Source organism: Balaenoptera borealis (genome assembly GCF_965194805.1).
Source record: "Balaenoptera borealis genome assembly, chromosome: 19".
NCBI lineage: Eukaryota > Metazoa > Chordata > Mammalia > Artiodactyla > Balaenopteridae > Balaenoptera > Balaenoptera borealis.
This window is the reverse complement of record NC_138878.1, coordinates 54,425,798-54,447,417: the sequence shown is the minus strand read 5'-3', so window position 1 is coordinate 54,447,417 and position 21,620 is coordinate 54,425,798. Positions and strand designations below refer to the sequence as shown.

At 39.4% G+C, this 21,620-nt stretch overlaps 2 protein-coding genes across 16 annotated transcripts in view; one reads left to right on the top strand and one right to left on the bottom strand.

Annotated features, from left to right (window-relative positions):
* Positions 1–21,620, bottom strand: part of ZNF790 (zinc finger protein 790) — a 95,077-nt gene that overhangs the window by 18,796 nt on the left and 54,661 nt on the right. The window contains exon 3 of one of the 8 annotated variants that reach the window (XM_082367337.1): positions 9,025–9,157. The exons of 2 other annotated variants lie outside the window; for them this stretch is intronic. The gene's annotated coding sequence lies outside the window, so the exon portion shown is untranslated. 5 more of the 8 variants (XM_082367340.1, XM_082367341.1, XM_082367335.1 and 2 more) reach the window with 5 other exon arrangements.
* Positions 11,913–21,620, top strand: part of ZNF345 (zinc finger protein 345) — a 50,889-nt gene continuing 41,181 nt past the window's right edge. For 5 of the 8 annotated variants that reach the window (XR_014237533.1, XR_014237534.1, XR_014237535.1 and 2 more), the window contains exons 1-2: positions 12,014–12,459; positions 13,308–13,380. The gene's annotated coding sequence lies outside the window, so the exon portion shown is untranslated. The other 3 variants (XM_082367387.1, XM_082367385.1, XM_082367388.1) reach the window with 3 other exon arrangements.

Sequence of the window (21,620 nt, the reverse complement as noted above, 5' to 3'; positions counted from 1 at the left end):
TGACAGGTATACCAAAAAAAACAAAAACAAAAACACACTCCAAAAACAAAATTAGAAACACCGTGTCCAAAGATATTGTTAGATAAAAGTTTGAAAAGAGTGTCCAAATTCCCCATGTATAAAGAAAACTCACTAAACATTTCAGAGAAGATTAAAATTATTAGCTAACATTCCAATATGAATTTTTAAAAGTTATGATACAATCACAGCTCAGAAGCAAGACTACATGCACAAATGGTACAATGATCTCAGGAAAGGGGAGGAAGTGATAGGCAGACCACATATGAAAGCTAGTACAGTTCAAGAATGAAACAGAACCACTTCATAGGCAAAACCACTTTAGAAATGAAGAATAATTACAAAGAGCACAACATATGACAAATACTACAGAAAGTACAGCATGGAACAAAAAATATAAAAGTTAGCAAATGGGGCTTCCCTGGTGGCGCAGTGGTTAAAAATCCACCTTCTAATGCAGGGGACATGGATTTGAGCCCTGGTCCGGGAAGATCCTACATGCCGCGGAGCAACTAAGCCCGTGTGCCACAACTACTGAGCCTGCGCTCTAGAGCCTGTAAACCACGACTACTGAGTCCGTGTGCCACAACTACTGAGCCTGCACTCTAGAGTCCGTGCTCTGCAACAAGAGAAGCCACTGCAATGAGAAGCCCATGCACCGCAACAAAGAGTAGCCCCGCTCTCCGCAACTAGGGAAAGCCCATGCACAGCAACGAAGACCCAATGCAGCCAAAAATAAATAAAATAAATTTTTAAAAAAAGTTAGCAAATGGAACAAAATGAAACAAAGAGATGACAATTATTATAAGAAAAAAATGAAAGTCAGAAGTGGTCCAACTTGCTGGACAGCCGCATGTAAATCAATGAAGTTAGAACACACCTTCACACCATACACAAAAGTAAATCCAAAATGGCTTAAAGACTTAACTATAAGACAAGACATCATAAAACTCCTAGAAGAGAACATAGGCAAAACATTCTCGGACATAAATCATACCAATGTTTTCTTAGGTCTCCCAAGTCGGTAGAAATAAAAGCAAAAATAAACAAACGGGACCCAATCAAACTTATAAGCTTTTGCACAGCAAAGGAAACCATACACAAAACGAACAGACAACCTACAGATTGGGAGAAAATATTTGCAAATGATGTGACCAACAAGGGCTTAATTTCCAAAATATACAAACTTCTCATACAATTCAATAACAACAAACCAACCCAATCAAAAAATGGGCAGAAGACCTAAATAGACATTTCTCCAGAGAAGACATACAGATAGCCAATAGGCACATGAAAAGATGCTCATCATCGCTAATTATTAGAGAAACGCAAATCAAAACTACAATGAGGTATCACCTAACACCAGTTAGAATGGCCATCATTAAAATCCACAAATCATAAATGGTGGAGAGGGTGTGGAGAAAAGGGAACCCTCTTACACTGTTGGTGGGAATGTAAGTTGGTGCAGCCACTATGGAAAACAGAATGGAGGTTCCTCAAAAAACTAAGAATAGAGTTGCCATATGATCCTGCAACCCCCACTCCTGGGCATATGCCCAGACAAAACTATAATTTGAAAAGATACATGCACCCCTATGTTCACAGCAACACTATTTACAATAGCCAAGACAAGGAAACAACCTAAATGTCCATCAACAGATGAATGGATAAAGAAGATGTGGTAAATATATACAATGGAATACTACTCAGCCATTAAAAAGAATGAAATAATGCCATTTGCTGCAACATGGATGGACCTAGAGATTATCACACCAAGTGAAGTAAGTCAGAAAGAGAAAGACAAATACCACATGATATCACTTATATGTGGGATCTAAAATACGACACAAATGAACATATCTACAAAACAGAAACAGACTCACAGACATAGAGAACAGACTTGTAGTTGCCAATGGGGGGGTGGTGAGAGAGGATAGAATTGGGAGTTTGAGATTAGCAGATGCAAACTATTATATATCGGATGGATAAACAAGGACCTACTGCATTGCACAGGGAACTACATTCAATATCCCATGATACTACCAAAGGTAAAATAGATAGCTAGTGGGAAGCAGCTGCATCACACAGGGAGATCAGCTCAGTACTCTGTGACCACCTAGAGGGGTGGGATAGGGAGGGTGGGCAGGAGATGCAAAAAGGAGGGGATATGGGGATATATGTATACTTACAGCTGATTCACTTTGTTATACAGCAGAAACTAACACAACATTGTAAAGCAATTATACTCCAATAAAGATGTTAAAAAAATATCCTGTGATAAACCATAATGGAAAAGAATATGAAAAAGTATATATATATATATATATATATATATATATATATATGTATAACTGAGTCACTTTGCTGTACAGCAGAAATTAACACAACATTGTAAATCAACTATACTTCAATAAAATTAATTTAAAAAAAAAGAAGTGATCCAACTTGCAACTAAGCAGAGCCTCTAGAGATGAAATCCAAATCAAGAAGAGAATATTAAAAACTACATTTTTAATATTTAAGAATAATTTTCTGAAATAATGCATGAATATGCATAATGAAAATACACCCTATATTGCTGGAGAAAATGACTCAAATTGTCTGTACCAAAACATTTCCTAATAAAATTATTAGACTAAAATCCATGGGGAATCAAGATAAAAATATCAAGTCACCTATAAGAAAAAGGAAATTCAGTTGTCATTAGACTGCTAAATTCAGTGCCCCAAATAGTGAGGTAGCTCCTACAATATACTTGTGGAAAAACAAATGAGGGAGTCAAAGAACTGACATGCAGCCAAGCTGTCCTTCAGGTACAAGGGACATAAAGAGTTCTAAATGTCTATCAACTGTATGACAACTGTTGAATGGACAAATATAGTTGGTATATTCATGCACTGGAACACTAGTGCATTTAGCAATGCAAACAGTAAGCTATATTTACATACAATATGGATGAATCTCACAAACATAATGTTGCAAAAAAGAAGCCAAAAGGTTATATACTATATGACTCTACTTACACATAAGTTCAAAAACAGATGAAACTGATGTATGGTGGTTACTTTGGGGAAGCTACTGACTGAACAGGAGCACAAGAGGGACTTCTGGAATGCAGGCAATGGTTTATTTCTTGATCTGGGGGCTTATTACATGGGTGTTCCCTTTGTGGTAACTCAAGGTGTACAATTTTGATTGTATTGGTTGTTTGTATCATCATGTATACACTTGTCTCTATATATGATAAACTTCAAAAAAGGTTTATTTTACAAATTATGGAGAAATATATACAAGGCAAAATGCAAACAAATAAGCAAGGGCCATGATCTTGAGGATGCTAAAATACTAAAGTCTACCATTCACAATAAACATATAACAATTATGAATATCTATATATCAAATAACAGCAGGAAGTTTCGTGAAGCAGAAGTTACAGGTTGTACAAGATAAAATTTCATTAATAATAGAGAATTTTAACACATTTCTCTCAATCCAAGATAAACCAAGTGCAAAACAAATAACTATAGACTGACCATATGTTAGATCACAAAGAAAAATTCATTAAATTCCAGTGTTAAAAAATATCACAATGCAGCAAAACTGTAAATTACAAGAGGGGGCCTATGTGCTTTACCTAAAGTCCTAAATTTCATCAATAGGGATTGAGTTCCCCTAATGTCACACGGTTCAAAACCCTTCCACAGAGCTGAGGCTAAGAAACTATACCACTATATTAGTTTTCCACTACTGAGTAACAAATTATAAATGCAGTGGCTTAAAACAATACAACTTTATTATCTTACTGTTAGGTAAAAGTCTGACACGGTTCTCACTGGGCTAAGAGCAAGGTGTCGGCAGGGCTGTGTTCCTTTCTGCAGGCTCTAGGGGAGAATTAATTTCCCTACATTATCCAGTTCCTAGAGGCCATCAACACTCCTTGGCTCAAGGCTACCTTCCTTTATCTAACCAGCAACTTTGCATCTCTCTGACCACTGTTCTGTGATCACATCTCCCTCTGACTCTAAACTCAGCTGGAAAAGATTTACTGACTTTAAGGACCCAGGTGATTAGTTTGGGCCCAACTGGATAATCTAGGATAATCTCCTCACTTCGAGGTCCTTAACTTAATCCCATTTGCAAAGTTCCTTTTGCCTTGTAAGGTAACACATTCACAGGTGTCCAGACATCCTTGGAGGGGCATTATTCTGCCTACCCCAACCACTCTTAAATGTTCCATCCTCAGCTTCCCTCTTTCGGAGGGAATTCTCAAAAGTCCACCTTTCTAGCCCAACACTACCTCTCCAACACTGCCGTGAATCCAACCAGAATAAGCATCTGTATCCCCTGCATCCATGTTTACGTGCATCATAAAAAGCCCTAGGCTCCTTGATCATCTCTCTTTTCAGACACTCTACTCCCCATCAGTTGGATGTCCCATTTTCTCACCCCTCCTCAACTCCTGACACTTTCCTGTATGCCCTCTGGAATTCACAGTCATAAACCCCTCTTTTATCCTCAACCACCTCCCTGAACACTCCGTTCACCTTTGGATCTAACAGAAACCTGGCTCTCTCCAGAGGACTCTTGCAGCCCTCTCTACGTTTTTTTAAATCCCCCTACAGCCTCTTGCCACTGGGTCTGGAAGTGGGGCAGGTGTCCTCCTTGTTCTTATTACTCTCAGACCTTTCTCTCTTCGTCCTCCACAAAAGCTCTACCTTTGAATTTCATGCCAAGAGATCATATATAACTCACCACACCTCACTGTTGCTGACATCTACCAAACACTGTATATTTCTTTCCCCTTGTTTTTTCAAAACTTGAGCTCCTGGCTCACTCGCTGCAACGCTACTACCCTTCTTTTATTCTTGCAATTTCAGTACACACCACACAGATGAGCCTGGCTTACTCACACTTACCTGTACTTCTTTTCCTTCTCTCATGGCTCATTCCCACCAGCATACTGATAGGTCACTTCTCCCACACCAACGGCTGTTCCATTTTCATATTTACAGAAAAACTCTTCGAATATGTGGTCTACACTGTCTCCCATTCCTCTCCCCTCATTCTACGTTACCCTACTTCAATCCAACTAATAGCCCCACAGAAACTGCTCTCCACACATTCACGAAAGACCGTGAATGTTACTAAATGCAATGCTCAATTCTTTGTCTCTGGCCCCACAGTTGCTGCTACCATATTTACACACACGGTCACGCACATGGTGACGCAGTCACAATCATATACATGCACAGTCACACCTAAATTACAATCACATACTGCTCCCGTCACCATCGCACCGTCCACACACACACACCTCTACGGTTCCCGTGCGATCACTCCCACACCTTGCTTCTGTATCAATTTCACACAAGCACCCAAGGTTCCCTGTCACGATGGCTAGCGCGCGCGGACACGCATACTCAACTCCCCACCGTCTTCCTTCCCACACCTGCTGGCTGGTAAAGCCTCAGACTCCGAAAATGTTAGCCCCTCACTGCCCTCCCCCGCGGCCTCGGCCTCTCAGGGGTCATTCCGCTTCCGGGTCTTAGACTCACTCGACTTTGCGGTTCCCTCAAGCTGTGGATGTTCCTCAGGGACTCGCGCACGACCCCTTCTATGGTCCTGAAAGGGCCAGTGTGCGGGCAGAACTTTGCCTCGGATACGGCGGACACTGGGAAATGTAGTCTGGAGCCGGGACAACCTTTAAGAGCCCAGAGCCCAGTGGTCTCAATTCACAGGCCTCGGTCTTGGACCCTGTCACTTCGCTCGGCAAAGACCTTGTCCTCACACCGCTCTATCTTTGGCAAAGCGTCAACGAATTCCAGGCAGCGTTTAGAACGCAAGTCTCAACTGACGACTCCACGCTACTCTTCCTCCGCAGATGGCCCTCTCTGGGAACTTGGACCATAAGCCAACTCGGTCTTTCGACGGGAAGTAGCCGTGAACGCGATGGCCCCTGGGAAATGTAGTCCAGAGCCGTAGAAAATACCTCTGGAAGGAGCGTGTAATTCTTTTCTTTGCAAGCTCGCCGCCTGGGTATGTGACACATATGATGTGGCAGAAAGGTCTTGAGTCTCGGCCTGGCAGGGTGGATACCTCTTATCCCACAAGCCCCGGCTTGAGGGTAGGATAAAGGGGAGGATCTATGGGGCACCACTCGGGAGAGGGGGAGGGGTGTCCCCTGTCTGTGTAGCCATTGGAACTCCTCCTTGAACCCAGGTGTAATATCCTTCACATCAGCAGACAAATACCTTATTCCAATTACCCTTAAAGTGGTTTAAATTAATGTTCATGGTTACATTAGTATTGTGTAAATGTTATTCATGTCTGAGCCATTCTTTTTGCTGAAGTTAATACTTGCCAGCTTTTCTCATTTGCGTCCTTTCCTATGTGCTTGTCATTTAGATGTATATCTAAACTTTCTGATGGAGGAGTACTTTTTTCAATATTTTCAAAATCATCAGGTAACCTTTAAATATTTTTTCTTTAATTTTTTTTTATTGTGAAATAGAAAACACCTGAAGAAAACTGCATAGAATGTGTAAGTTCAGTGTAACGCCATACAAGTGAAGAAACAGTACATTGTTGTGGTGCTCCAAGGACAAAGAACAAGATAAACTCAAAGGGCCAACATTGCCGGAACAAAGAGTTACAGGACTCTTATCACTCTGTCCCACTGCGACCATTACAATGTCCCAGAGCCCTCCCAAGCAGCATGCCCTGTCCCTTTCCCATCCCATATAAGGAAAGATATTTGTCCCGTTCCTCTCACGCTCTGCACACTGAAAGTATACATACCCTGCCCAATCAGCAGATGACTCACAGGTTCCTTTGTTCCCTGGCTATAAAAACAGACCAGTAACCCTTGCTCGGGGTCGACTCTCCGTGGCTATCAGGAAGTCGGCCCGCTGTTCTGGCAGCGACCCTTCCCTCTAATAAATTCTATCTTCTTTTCATTCTGCCTTGTGTCTGGAAATTCTTTTCCAACCCGTGTTCGTGCCATGACAATTGTGGGTACCTCAAGAAGAAACGCCCACCCCATATGATCATTTCTGACCCCTCAGACCCCAGCTGACCACTATCCTGATTGTTAATGTAATAATATCTTGGTTTGTCACTTATCTATCTTTGAAATTTACATAAATGCAATCAAATTGTATGACTCTCTTACCTTGCTTAGTTGTTAAAATTCCTAACTGGATTAACTCAAAACTCCACACTAAAGGCTTTGCAGAAGTAAATGTATGCCCCCATTCAGGCATAAAAACTATTTTCCTCAGTTACTATGGTGTTGCAGGACCCCAGATCAACCCTCCCTCCAAGGTTCAGTGATTCACTGGGAGAACTCACAGCAAAACAATACAAAGCAAAATCAGCAAAAAAGAAAAGGTGCATTGGGCAAAGTCCAGGAAAAACCAGCCACATGTTTCCAAGGATCCTTTCCCAGTAGAGTTACACAGGCCATTAATTCCCCCAGCAATGAGTTGTAACAAGACATGTGAAATGGTACCAACCAGGGAAGCTCATTAGAAATTCAGTACCTAGGGTTTTTATTGGGGCCTGGTCACATAGGCAGTCTCTGCCTGGCACATACCAGAATTTCAGACTCTCAGAAGGAAAGCAGGTATTTAGCATAAATTATATTGTTTGCACAAACACTTTAGGCATAATAAGCCATCCTTATCAGTGAGGATAATGGGAATCTTCTCAAACTTCAAGTTCTGGTTGCAAGCCAAGGGCCAAACTTCAAGCAGGCCTTTCTAAGGATAAGAAGTCTCAGGTCTGCTATGTTAATCCTTTTCTGCACACTACTGTCCTAAACAAAATGTCTGGCTTTCAACAACAACAAAAAATTTCAAGGCATATGAAAAGGCAAGAAAAATCAAGACACTCCCAAAACACAAAGCAACAATCAGAACTAGACTCAGGTGTTCTTAGCTTGTTGCTGCATAACTTCAATCTCTGCCTCTGCCCTCACACAGCCTTCTTCTATATCTTCTCATCTTCTGTCTATTGTAAGTGGATTTAGGTCACATCCAGATAATTCGGGATAATCTCAGCTAGCGATCCTTAACTTAATTACATCTGTAAAGACCCTTTTTTCCAAATAAGGTCACATTCACAGGTCTTGGGGGTTAGGATGTGGACATATCTCTGGGGTGTCACCGTTCAACCCAAAACAACCTGTTACTATATTTAGTTTTATCCTAATAGATTTCCTTAGAATTCTCCTCTTATCTCACTGATCTCAGTGGTTTAGCAGAGCAAAGACCAAACTCTTGATCTACCCACTAAAACTTGCTCATTCTATAGTTTTATCTTAGTAAATGACAATTCTGGTCTTCTAGTTTCTTGGGCTGCAATATTTGGGTTGGCCTAGGTTCCTCTCTTTCTCTCATATCACACATCAAATCTATTACCGGATCCATTTAGCTCTATCTTCAAAATATATCTAGAATCCAACTATTTCTCCTAACTACCACTGCTATCACCATAGACCGAGTCATCATTATCATCTCTTACCTGGATTATTCCAACAGCCCACTGGCTAGTTTCCCTGCTTCCTTTTTTGTCCCCCTACACCCTACTCTCTACTCAGCACCCCAAATGATGTCTTTTAAATATAAGATCATGTCACTCTTCTGTTCAAAACCCACTATTGCTTTTACATCTTGCTAAGACTAACCAAACTTCTTAAAATATTCTCCAAGGCCTTACATAATCTGTCCTCTCATTAGCTCTTTCACCTCATCTACTACTCTCTACTTTGTCACGCTGGCCTACTTACTGCTCCTTGGATACACCAGGCTTGTATCTAACTTACGGCATTTATGTTTAGCTGTTTTCTCTGCTTATAATGATCTTTATCCAAATATCTTCAAATGTCACTGCTTCTTCCTTTTGTTTTTGCTCAAATATTTTCTTCTTAGGAAGGCTTTTCCTAACCATTCTATTTTGTCACTCACTATCCTATTTCCAAGCTTCATTTTTCTCTACAGATCTTACCTTTATCTGGAACACTATATACTTCATTTACACGTTCACTGGTCACTTTCCCAGACTAGAATGTAAACTCCTTGAGGACAGGAAATTTGGACCATTTTGTTCACTGATGCTTTCCTAGGGCTTAGAACAGCACCTGGCACAGATAAAGGGCTCCATAAATATCTGCTGAATGAAGAGATACATTTTGACAGCAACAGGAAATAGGCACTTCCATAAATTTTTTGGTGGAAATGAAAAGTGATTCATCTTTTGTGGACTGCAAATACTTATACATAACCTCTGACCCAGCACTTCTTAGAAGAAATCGAAAGATGCACATGCACATCTGTGCAAAGCTGAATATATAAGGATTTCATTCCAAAATTGCATAAACCTGAAAACATCCTAAAAATTCACTAACATAGTATTAATTAAAGTATGACATTTCCCCAACCATAAAGCATTATACCATCATAAGAAAGAATAAGGAATATATATTAATATGGAATGTCTTCTAAGAAATACTAGTGAGTAAAAAACAAGGTGCTTTATACTATACTAACCTTTGTGGAAAATAAAGATGTTATATATACAGATATGTTGGTATAATCATAGAATAACTCAAAGTAGTTAACATAAGAAACTAGTCACCATAGATGCATGTGGAGAAGAGAAATACTGAAAGGGAGACTTGTTTTTTCACTATAACCTTATTTAAATTTTTAAAATCGATGAGATGATTCCTTTAAAAACAATTATGAAATAAAAAACTTGGCAGAGAGGGGAGCTAAGAGGAAAGTAGTAATGATTTCTAAGCTAGCAGCTTCTTGTGGTAATGGAGATTGCTGAAATATGACTGTGGGATGTCAATGACAATGGTAAACTATAACCCTGAAGCTTTTAGCAATGGAAAGATAGAAAATGGAATGTAATAAGAAGAAACAGCAGCGTGAAACAATAAGAGTCTTCAAAGACTGCAGATGTATGAAGGACTGACTGCATATGTAGGCTATGAGAATGAAGAGAATATGGTCCTCTAGGATCTGCTTAAATAAAGAGGGCACTGATAGAGGAAGAATGATGAGTGAAGGATTCACATCAACTAAAACTCAAGAAGAGTAGGGTCTATATAGCAAAACCTGGAAAACATTTTATGGTGTAAATTCCTTCACTGAACATCTATCTGTGCTCTCCCTTGTCCCAGGCACATCTGCCTGGCTCCCACTCACTCACTTGTACAGAAAAGGCTCCCACTCCTTTTCATTTCTTCTACTCACCACCCATGGCCTATCTTCTTGTCCCAACTTGAAGATTTCATGCAGTTTGGTGACGTGAGAGCCTGTATATAGGAAAATCACAAAAGGCTTGAATTCAAGCACCATCTCCAAACTCAGACTGACCTTGGGCCTTTAAGGAAGTTACCATATAAAGAGGAACAAAGTAAATAACCTTTTGCCTTAAAGGTTGAGCATATACAATCATGTCACAGAGGGCTCTAGAATATCTGAAGCCTACATCTCAAAGCTGAAACCATTATGCCATGTAAAGATTCTAAATATATCAGAGATGTCACTTTACTTTCAAAAGTTGGATTATACGGAGAAGCTATCCATACCTAATGTGGCTATGTTGCTCTAGTTCTCCAGCATCATATACCTATACAACTTCCTCTAAACATCATTTAATTGTGGCTGAACCTCCTGGTTGAACTGAACAATCACATCTCTGAATATTTACCTCATCAATGTCTCCCAAGGAACAGAGAAGAGAAAAACGTCTGGGGATAAGTTTGTGGACATAACCCAAAACAGGCACCCCCATAATAAAATACACCCTGTTTAAAAAGCCATACTGGGGCTTCCCTGGTGGCTCAGTGGTTGAGAATCTGCCTGCCAATGCAGGGAACACGGGTTCGAGCTCTGGTCTGGGAAGATCTCACATGCTGCGGAGCAACTGGGCCCGTGAGCCACAACTACTGAGCCTGCGCGTCTGGAGCCTGTGCTCCGCAACAACAGAGGCCGCGATAGTGAGAGGTCCGCGCACCGCGATGAAGAGTGGCCCCCGCTCGCCGCAACTAGAGAAAGCCCTCGCACAGAAACGAAGACCCAACACAGCAAAAAAAAAAAAAAAAAAAAGCCATACTGATTCAGTATTCCATTCCAGAACAAAATGTTTGGAATCTTAAGTGTTTATATTAAAATGGTATAAGTTATTTATTATATCAACAGGGAGCTTTTTCTCCTTAAAATTGAATCTGCGGGAAGACATACCCTATTATCTCCGTTTGAAGAGGAAATGAGGCTGAGAGGATTCAGATTCCTCCACTATCTCAGCCACCCATGCAGTGGCCCACAATCACGTGATGACACACATACTTTCATACACACACAATCTTGCCCTACCACGCACACACAGACACACACACACAATTACTCCCAACCACACAAGCCCACAATATGACCCTCCATCCTTACAAAGCCACTTATAATCTTGATCCCACCTCTCTCTCACACTCATCAATTTTACCTGCATGCAGTCTCTCTTCCGTTTAACTAACCCCTAAATGTAGTCACACACGCAATCTCATCACGGTCTCACATTCGGGCTCTCCTTCACCCACTCTCGCATACGTGATTGGGCTTGTGGATTTCTCCCCTTCAAACTCTTTAGGCTGCTTTGGTCCCAGACACTCACGTCCCGCATTCGGGTTCGCCCTTCTGGCTCCCCGACACTTTCCGCAGCAGCTTGCCTCTAGGCATCTGCACGCTCCCAGGGCAAAGCGCAATTCTTAGCAGCCTCCTGGGCATTTAACTGAGGCCACGTACCGCCTCAGCGCCTAGGGAACGCAGTCTATCTTGGCCGGGTCCACTCCGCCGCTGGCAAAATCCTGGACTACATTTCCCAGGAGGCCGTGAGGCCCAGGATGTTGCAGGGTGAGCGCCAAAACCTGAAAGAACCGCAACCTGAGGCTGGGATGTGTCAAAGAAGTTGCACCAGACAAGGTAAACAGATAAGGAAGACTTTATTATAAAGACTATCGCAATAGGGAAGAGAAATTGAACTCAACTGGGTATGTAACAGTAGCTGGAGATTTATAGCCAGTGGGCAGGGTGATGGAGTCAGTGCAGGCGACTTGACTAAAGTTTGGTCGAGGGAGTTCTTGTCAGCTGAGACTCGCGGAAGCCTCAGGTGCGCTGCCGGATCCAGGCTTCCGCGGCCAGGGGGAATCAGGATGAAGAGGAGATAGCTTTTAGCAGCCTGTCGCTTTCTGGACTACATCTCCCAGAGGCCTCTAGGCCTAGTGCTCCCTCCCGCGAGAACTAGATCTTCTCCTGAGGAGTGGACGGGATTTTCTGACGGGCTGGGGCAAACGGCCTCAGGGTACTGTGTGAGGTGTTGGGCTCTATTTGTTTCAAGTAGAGTGAAGCGGTGCTGACCAGACCGGAGGAGTCGTAGGTGAGATGGCCTGGAGCCCGGGGTTGGAGCCGGGAGTGTCTGGAACCTTCGGCCTCTACGGGAGCCAGCTGGGAAGGGGAGATCTTGAGGAGTGTGTGTCTGATTGTGGTTGTGTCTCTGTGTCTGTGTGACCTTGTACCAAACTGTGAGGGCGGGAGACGGGCTTGATTGTGGTTTTGATTGTGCAAGTGTGATGGGGGTTTAATTGTGTGACCGGGTGTGGCACTGTTTGCGAGTGTGAGGTTCCTTGACCGCGGTTGTAAAACTGTGTATACACTTGGTGTGTGTGTGTGTGTGTATTTATGATCATTTGCTGAGCCGTGGGTGTGGGATGGCTTAACTGTGAGATTTGTGACTGTTTCCCCTTGGTGTGTGTGTGTGTGTGTGTGATATTGTTGGTGGTAGGGTGCGTGTGAATTTGTCATTGTGCCCCCATAATGTATGTCACTGGGAATGTGAGTACGTGGGGGTGCCTATGACTGCGATTGTGACTGACTCTCCCCGGGGTGTGTATGATTGCGTGGCCGTCTGCAGCCCATTTTGTTGAGGTCTGTGGTGCCTGTGTGCCCGTGGTGTGAGTTCCTATGATTATGTATCCATATTGCACTGTAGGTGTGGGGCGCCTTTGTCTGTGCCTTTGTGACTCCAGCGCTCTGTTACCAGGAGACCTCTGTGAGCTCAGGAACACATTCTGCCCAGAACTGCAAATGACCGTGCTTGTCTGTAATGCTGGTATTGAGCAGGACGCCCAAGACTTGTCTGACCTAATATCTGTAGGTGGTGGGTGGTAGGTTGACTTGGGCTCCCAGAAGAGCCTGGTTTTTCCTGATTCCTTTCTCTTTCTCCAGCTCTTCTCTGCTTGCAGAGTCTTCCAGAGTGGAGTAAAGAATGGCTGTTGAACATCCACAAGGCACCTGCAAGGTAGCTTGTCGTTTCCCCTTGTTTCCTGAAATCCTCTTTTCTATGTCAGGATATGACTTGCTTTCCTTCTCTTGAAAATTCTTGCCTGTCAGGTGACCTTGATCTATGGAATTTTTCCCTTGAGAAATGTGATTTGCTCCAAACCCCAACCCACACACGTGACTTTCTCTTCCTAATTTGACAAATGTCTTAATTTTTCTTTATGCACTCTTAAAAATATATATATTTTTTATTATAAAAGTGAAATTATCTTAAATAATTTCAAAAGTACAGCAATTCCTAATGAAGAAAATTTAAATTCCCAGTTAAAACCAATGCTAACTTTTTGATAATTTCTTCCCAGTATGTTTTATGTACATATATAAAGTGTGATATTTAAAAATTGATTTTATTCAGCATTTACCGTTTTATAGCCTACATTTTCACATAAAATTATATTTAAGTATTTCCCCACATAATTTAATATTGGAAACATTTTTAGAGGTGCATATTTATTTGAATGCCTATGTCTTTTTTTTTCTTTCAAATTAGATACAGAAATGGCATTTAACACCCATTTGTGCAAATAATTATAAAGACCGATGTAAGGAATACCCAGGTCAAGAAAAAGAATACAGCCATCTCTAAAGCAGCCTCTGATGTACCCCTCCACAATCACAAACAATTATGCTCTTCTGGTGATAACCACTGTGATCATTTCTTTGTCTTTCATTAGAGCTTTGATATGAATTCCAAAACCACATAGATTTAGTTTTTGTCTGTTTTCTATCTTTGTATGAATAGACATTCTTTTGTGTCTTTTTTCATGAAAAACGTTTGTGAGCTTCATTCATATTTCCTATAACTACAGTTCATTTTTTTCCATTGCTCTCTATATACTATCTTGTATAATAGTATCAATTTACTACTTATCTATTCTACTCTTCATGGACATTTGACTTGCTTCTAGTTTTTGGCTGCTATAAGCAATGTGACTACAAATGTTTTGTGCACATATTTTGGTACACATGTGCTTGTATTTCTTTAATATATATACTAAAATTGTAATAAAATTGTTGAGGGATAGGGTTTGCGCATCTTCAATTTTACTAGACAGTGCTGGACTGTTCTCTAAATATACTATGCAAGTTTTTTACTTGAATCAGCAGTTTAAAAAGGCTCCTTTTGTTTCACAGTCATGCCAGCTCTTGGCATCGTCACACTTTAAAATTTTTGCCAATTTGGTAGATATCTAGTGTTATCACATTTAATTGATATGCCTGTATTATCAATGAAATTGAACACTAATTCTTGCCCGCCTGGATATCCTGTTTTGTGAAATGCTTGTTCAAATATTTTGCCAATTTTTAACTGGGTTGTTTTTCTCTAACTGATTTATAGCAGTTGAATATATATATAAAATCTATATACATAATATGTATCTTCTGTATTTTAGTTTACTGTCAGTTGCACATGTGACAAATATTTTCTTCTACTCTGACTTGGTTTTTCACTCTGGTGTCTTCGGGTGAATAGAGGTTTTGGATTTCAATGTGATGAAATCTTTTTCAATAGTTAGTGCTTGTTTAAGAAATTTTCTGCTACCTCAAGGTAATGAACATTTTCTTGTGTTCTCTTCTAAAAGCTTCCTAGTTTTTAGCTTTAACATGTATGTTTTTACACTACCTGGAATTGATTTGTGTAGGGTAGGGATTCAATTTCATTTTATCCCCCATGTGAGTATCCAGTTGCTCCAGTATCATTTATTGAAAAGTTCATCTTTTCTACACTGAGCTGCAGTGCCATTGTAGTCAAAAATCAAGTGACCATTATGGCTACATCTGTTTCTGGACTTTATGTTTTGTTCCATTGCTCTGTTTGTCTCCCCTTGCAGCAATACTCTGCTATCTTATTCACTGTGACTTTATAATATTTGGAGCAAGTCCTCTTACCTTCTTGTTCCTCAAGAATGTCTTGGCTGTTTGTATTTCTTTGCATTCCATATACATTTTTGAAATAGTTTGGTTCCACTCAAACATCTTTTGGGATTTTGATTGAATTGCATTGTGCCTATAATTATGTGAGTAGAAATTTGGGAAATCTTCTAATAACATGAATCTCTCAATTGATATTACATTTTCTGCATGTTTCTCATCAAGGTCTTCATTATCTCCTGTAAATAGTCTTTGGCAGGGACTTCCCTGGTGGTCCAGTGGTTAAGACTCCGAGCTCCCGATGCAGGGGGCACAGGTTCGATCCCTGGTCAAGGAAGTAAGATCCCACATACCACAAGGCGCTGCCAGAAAAAAAAAAAAAATAGTCCTTGGCAAATAGGAATAATTTAATCCATCGTATATAGTATTTCCCTTTTGCATTGACTGCCAGGAATTTGAGCACTTCAGAAATGATCAATTGTAGTAATAATCTTAGCCTGGGTTTTTGACATTGAATACCTATGATGTATGACCTTTGTGTATGATTTAAAATTTTTTCTTTATTCTTAGCCTCCTCAAATACATTTTTGGAAGCAGGGGATATAAAAACGAGATATAGACTTACATACAGATGTAGATATTTATTGTCTAATATTTTTATTTTAATAACATTCTTGTCTAATCAAGTCAGTTTTGTATGGTACCTTTTGCTGTTCTCCCTATATTATATTTCTTTTTTAACTACTCTTTCCACTTCTCTTCCCCAGCCCCCTCAACCCCCTCCCCCACACTATCCTCCATCAGGCAGTTTCTGCCTCTGCCTCTTTGCCATCTATTCTCACTAACACTTTAGTTTAAATATTGGCTCCCTCAGAAAATAAAGAAACAAATCATCCCTCAGGTTATTTTACCTACACTACTAGTCTCTGTAACATGGTATAAAAATTAGGGATTCTAGTATCAAATGTGACATCTGGTCTCAGCTACACCACCTACGAGCTGTTTAACCTGTAAACAAGAGGTTCTCATTCTCAATGTTGTTGAGAGTGAAATAAGATATGTAGAACATTTGGTACACATCAGAAATTCAATAAATGTTAGCTCTCCTCTCCTTTATTTCCCATTCTTGGGACCTCTAAATCAATTATGGTATAAAGTGGTTGCCTAAAAAGTCTTTTGGTGGGTCCCAAAAGATCTTTTTTTTTTTTTAATTGCTGAGGTATAATCGACATATAACATTATATTTGTTTCAGGTGTACAATGTAATGATTCAGTATTTGTACATACAGTTGACCCTTAATGTGGAGGTTAGGAGTGCTGACTCTGCACAATCAAAAATCTTCATATCACTTATAGTCGGTCCTCCACATCCATAGTTCCTCTGTATCTGCATTCTCGGATTTAACCAACCACAGATCCTGTAGTACCATAGTATTTACTACTGAAATAAATCTGCTTATAAGTAAAACTACTCAGTTCAAACCCATGTTGTTCAAGGGTCAACTGTATTGCAAAATGATCACTACAGTAAGTCTAGTTAACATCCATCACCATACATAGTTACAATTTTTTTCTTATGAATTTTAAGATTTACTCTCTTAGCAACTTTAAAATGCAATTCAGTATTATTAACTCTACACCATGCCGTACATTATGTCCCCAAGCTTTATTTATTTTATAACTGGAAGTTTGTACCTTTTGACCCCTTTTACCCATTTCACCCAACCCCACCCCCTCACCCCCTGTCTCTGGCAACTAACAATCTGTTCTCTGTATCTATGAGCTTGGTTTTTGTTTGCTTATTTGTTTAAATTCCACATATAAGTGAGATCATAGGGTATTTTTCTTTCTCTGTCTGTCTTACTTCACTTAACGTAATACCCTCATGGTCCATCCACATGGTTGCAAATGACAAGATTTCATTATTTTTCATGGCTGACTAGTATTCCATTGTGCATTGCCTACCTGTTGTTATGTTATTTAAATAGTTTGTATTATGTATTTGAATTTTTAAATTTTATGTCTCTGTGCTTGTATCTGTGCCATGTTTAGATCATTTCTTTTTTAAAATCTTTGAATACTTGGTCAAATATGTCACTTTTCTGAAGATAGCTGTATTCTCTATTTCTTTCATTACAAAAAAATTATTTATTACAACAAATTTGTAAAACACAGAGAAGCACAAATAAGTAACAAAAGTTATCTGTAATCCTGTCAAAGACAACTGCTGTCAATACTGATAATTCATTTCTAAATGTGATCATACTATGGCTACTGACCTGTAACCCGTCTTTATCATGCCAAAATATCAATACATTGTGAACAACTGTCCATGTCTTTACACATTTATCTTTACCATGAGTTGCAATGGCCTTATCATGTTACCATTTTACCAAGCCCCCTTTTTTGAACATGGTTTGCTTACAAATTATTGCCGTTATAAACAATGAGCATCTCCTTAGGCCGAATGCTAGTGCTTTCCTTTTTAAATTTTTTTTTTAGTTAAATTATACATAGTTAATAATTATAATTTTGTTATAAAAATAATTTGTATGTTATGAAGGGGTTCAGGTTTGATGTAACTACAATCCCCAGTCCAAGGTATCTACCCAAAGTACCCAAAGGTAGCCACTGTTTTCAGTTAATTATTTATCCTTTTTAAATATCCTTTTACATGCATACACATGTAAATGTGTATGTGGTACTGTTTTGTCACTTAAAAATATTTCTATATAAAAAGGATTATAAGTGTATCCTGCAAAATGTGGAAAGTAACTGAATTACAGAGTGGGTCCAAGGATTGAGTTGGTTTACATAAAACACTTAAAAGAGGACCTGCCCATTTACTTAGTGTCAGTTAGTAGTCACTCTGTAGTTATTGTTACTGTTTGTGCTTTTTATTCTGTGTGGAGAATTGTTCACTTAAGTATAGAGCTCATTTTAATTGCTTCATGTAAGGCCATATTTTATAATATGAAATCATGGAGATAATAGAGTACACATATTCTAAACTTCAGTAAACACTTCCAGTACACCCAGCTCACTCTGCTAGAACCTGTGTTTCCACTGCCGTTAGGTTACTTTTGGCTGCATAAGGCAGAAAAACACAACTGCAACAAACAGAACAGAGAGTTAATTATTTCATTTAATTTAAGCTGGTTATTCTTAACCTTAATGATGTTACTGATGTCTGGGTCCCACTCCCAGCGATTCTGATTTAATTGGTCTGGGATATAACCTGGACATCATCATTTTTAAAAGATCACCAGGTAATTCTAGTGTGCTGCCACAGTTGAGAATTAATGACTTAAAGTCTTACAAGATGACAAGAAAAACATTAAGAGTTAATTGGTCTGGAGTGGGGTTCAAGCTTTAGAATTTTTTAAAAAGCTACCTAATTGATTCTAATGGCAATCAATTCAGAACCACTGGCCTAGGCAAATCACGATTCATTTTCTGGAGCTAATGAAAAAAAACTATGGAAAAAAAATTCTTGTAGCAAGGAAGTAGGGGAGGGATGATTTTGAGGGGGGCAGTCAGTAGTATCTGTCATACCTGTGCCCTTACCAGCAATTAACAATAGGAAAATATCACCGTTTGGTCATTTTAGTGGTGTTTTGGGATAAAACCTAAAGGAGATGGTATACATATGTGTTTAATCAGCAGTCTTCATATTTTTTCAAAAGCAAGGTTTGACTTTTGTGAATCTTACATATTTTAAATCTTCATTAATTTTTTTTCTGCTTTTTTTGAGATTCTTTTGTTTCAGTATTGAATTCAAATCAGTTTTATTTTTTAAAAGGAGTTTAATGTTATTAAATTTTCTTTTTGGGGGGTAATTTTCTTTCCTGTGTCCAGGTTTTTTACATGTATTGATCTCCTTTTCACTTCATTTCTAGGTATTTTATATTTCTATTTAGTTTCATATTTAACATGAGAATTATTTAGGAATATGTCTTGTTTTGGGTAACTTTTAAATTTTGATTAAGTTTCAAACTTGCAGGAAAGTTACAAGAATAGTACCAAGTATTCTTGGGTACTCTTTGCTCAGATTCACCAATTGTTTACATTTTGTCCCATTTGTATTATCATTCCTGTGTGCACTTGCAATTGTTCTGTGTCTCTATATATGCATGTGAGGACACACACACATACACAATACATACATTTTATCTGAACCATTTAAGAATAAGTTGCAGACATTTGCCTCTTTACCCTTAAACACTTCAGTGTGTTATTTCCTAAGAACAAGAGTATTCTCTTACATAGCCACAGTACAGTCACTAAAATAAGAAATTTAAACAACAGTGCAATACTGTTATGTAACAGTCCATATACAAAATTTTTTGCTAGTCTCAATAATATTCTTTGTACCAATTCATCCTACTTACATCACACCCTCTCTCCCTGACTTGCTATCCAGGATACAGTCTAGGATCACACATTGAATTTAGTTATCATGTCTCTTTTTAGTCTTTTTTTTTTTTTTAAAGATTTAATTTTATTTATTTTTGGCTACCTTGGGTCTTCGTTGCTGCGCACGGGCTTTCTCTAGCTGTGGTGAGTGGGGGCTACTCTTCGTTGCGGTGCACGGGCTTCTCCTTGCTGTGGCTTCTCTTGTTGCAGAGCACAGGCTCTAGGCGTGCGGGCTTCAGTAGTTGTAGCGCATGGGCTTAGTTGCTCCGCGGCATGTGGGATCTTCCCGGGCCAGAGCTCGAACCCGTGTCCCTGCATTGGCAGGTGGATTCTTAACCACTGCACCACCAGGGAAGCCCCTTGGATTCAGTTTTTAATCTGCTCCTTCATTGTGGTTATGTTATTCATTTCAAATACTTTTAGGTTCATTTATTCCCTTTGTATTCTGTTTGATTTTTTAATTAATATTAATCCATTCTTGTTCATTTGATTTTATGAACATGGTTCCAAACGTTAAAACTATACAAAAAGATAGAGTAGTGTCACTGTGCTCCCATAACCTTTGTTTTAGTGAATATTGTGCCAATATTCTTGTTTATTTGACTTTATGAACATGGTTCCAAACGTTAAAACTATACAAAAAGATAGAGTAGTGTCACTGTGCTCCCATAACCTTTGTTTTAGTGAATATTGTGCACTGAATTGTGTCCCCCACCAAATTCATATATTGAGGCTCTAACCCCCCAGTACTTTACAATGTGACTATATTTGGAGACAGGGTTTTAAAAGAGATGATTAAAACGAGGCTGTTAGGGTGGATCCTAAACCAATCTGACTGGTATCCTTATATGAGAGGAAATTTAGACACACAAAGAGACACCAGGGATGCTCACACAGAGGAAAGACCATGTGAGAACACAGTGAGAAAGTAACCATCTGCAAGCCAAGGAGAGAGGACTCAAAAGAAACCAAACCTGCTGACACCTTGATCTTGGACTTCTAATCTCCAGAACTGTGAGCAAATAAGTTTCTGTTGTTTATATCACCCAGTCTGTGGTATTTTGGTTTGGCAGCCCTTGCAAACTAATAGTAAGTTATTTCCTCCTGGCTCATAATATCTACTTGTTCCTCTGGAACATGCTGAGGTTGGACCCTTGTTACAGGTCTAGTGGCAACAGAATGGTTCTGGTGGGTCATGAGGAGAATTAGCATGCCTTTTCAGGTACTGCTCCAGGTGATGTTATTATAGGGTTTTCAGTCAGAGGAAAGCTAGTCTCCCAGACACTGGATTGCAAGCTTCTTCCACTGGTAAGAGAGGCCCAAAGTAAGTTGGAGGTTCAAGATTGTCAGTTTCATCTGGGTCCCAACCAGATGTCCCAGTTCCATATTTAAGGATCTCATTCTTTCCCAATCAAGTCTCTACCTTTCACATGGAAATCATGGCAAGACTATGAATTCCTATTTATTTCCTTCCTGTTTCTTGGTTTACTCCAAGAAAACTCCAGATATCAAAATGGGTTTTTGATGTAGATGGCATGTAAGAAGAGATAAATGTGTTAAATTTGTTGTGAGTTCTAGCATATCTGAAAGGGCTGTTTGAACCAGTGCATTGGTTCTTTGGCAGGGCATGGGATTCTAATTATTATTTTCTCTCAGAAATTTTAACTTAGGACTTCTGGCTTAGAATATTTTTGGGAACTCCAAAGCTATTTTCATTCCTAGTCTTTTATATATGCACTGTTTTTTTACTGTTTGGATTCTTTTAGGGTATTTTCTTTGTTCCTACTGTCCTGGAACCTAATGAAATTATATCTTAGTGTGAATAATTTTTATTCTTTATACTAGGTATCAAGCGAGCCCATTTATTGTGGAGATTTGTGTCCTTCAGTTCTGGAAAATCTTCTTAAATGC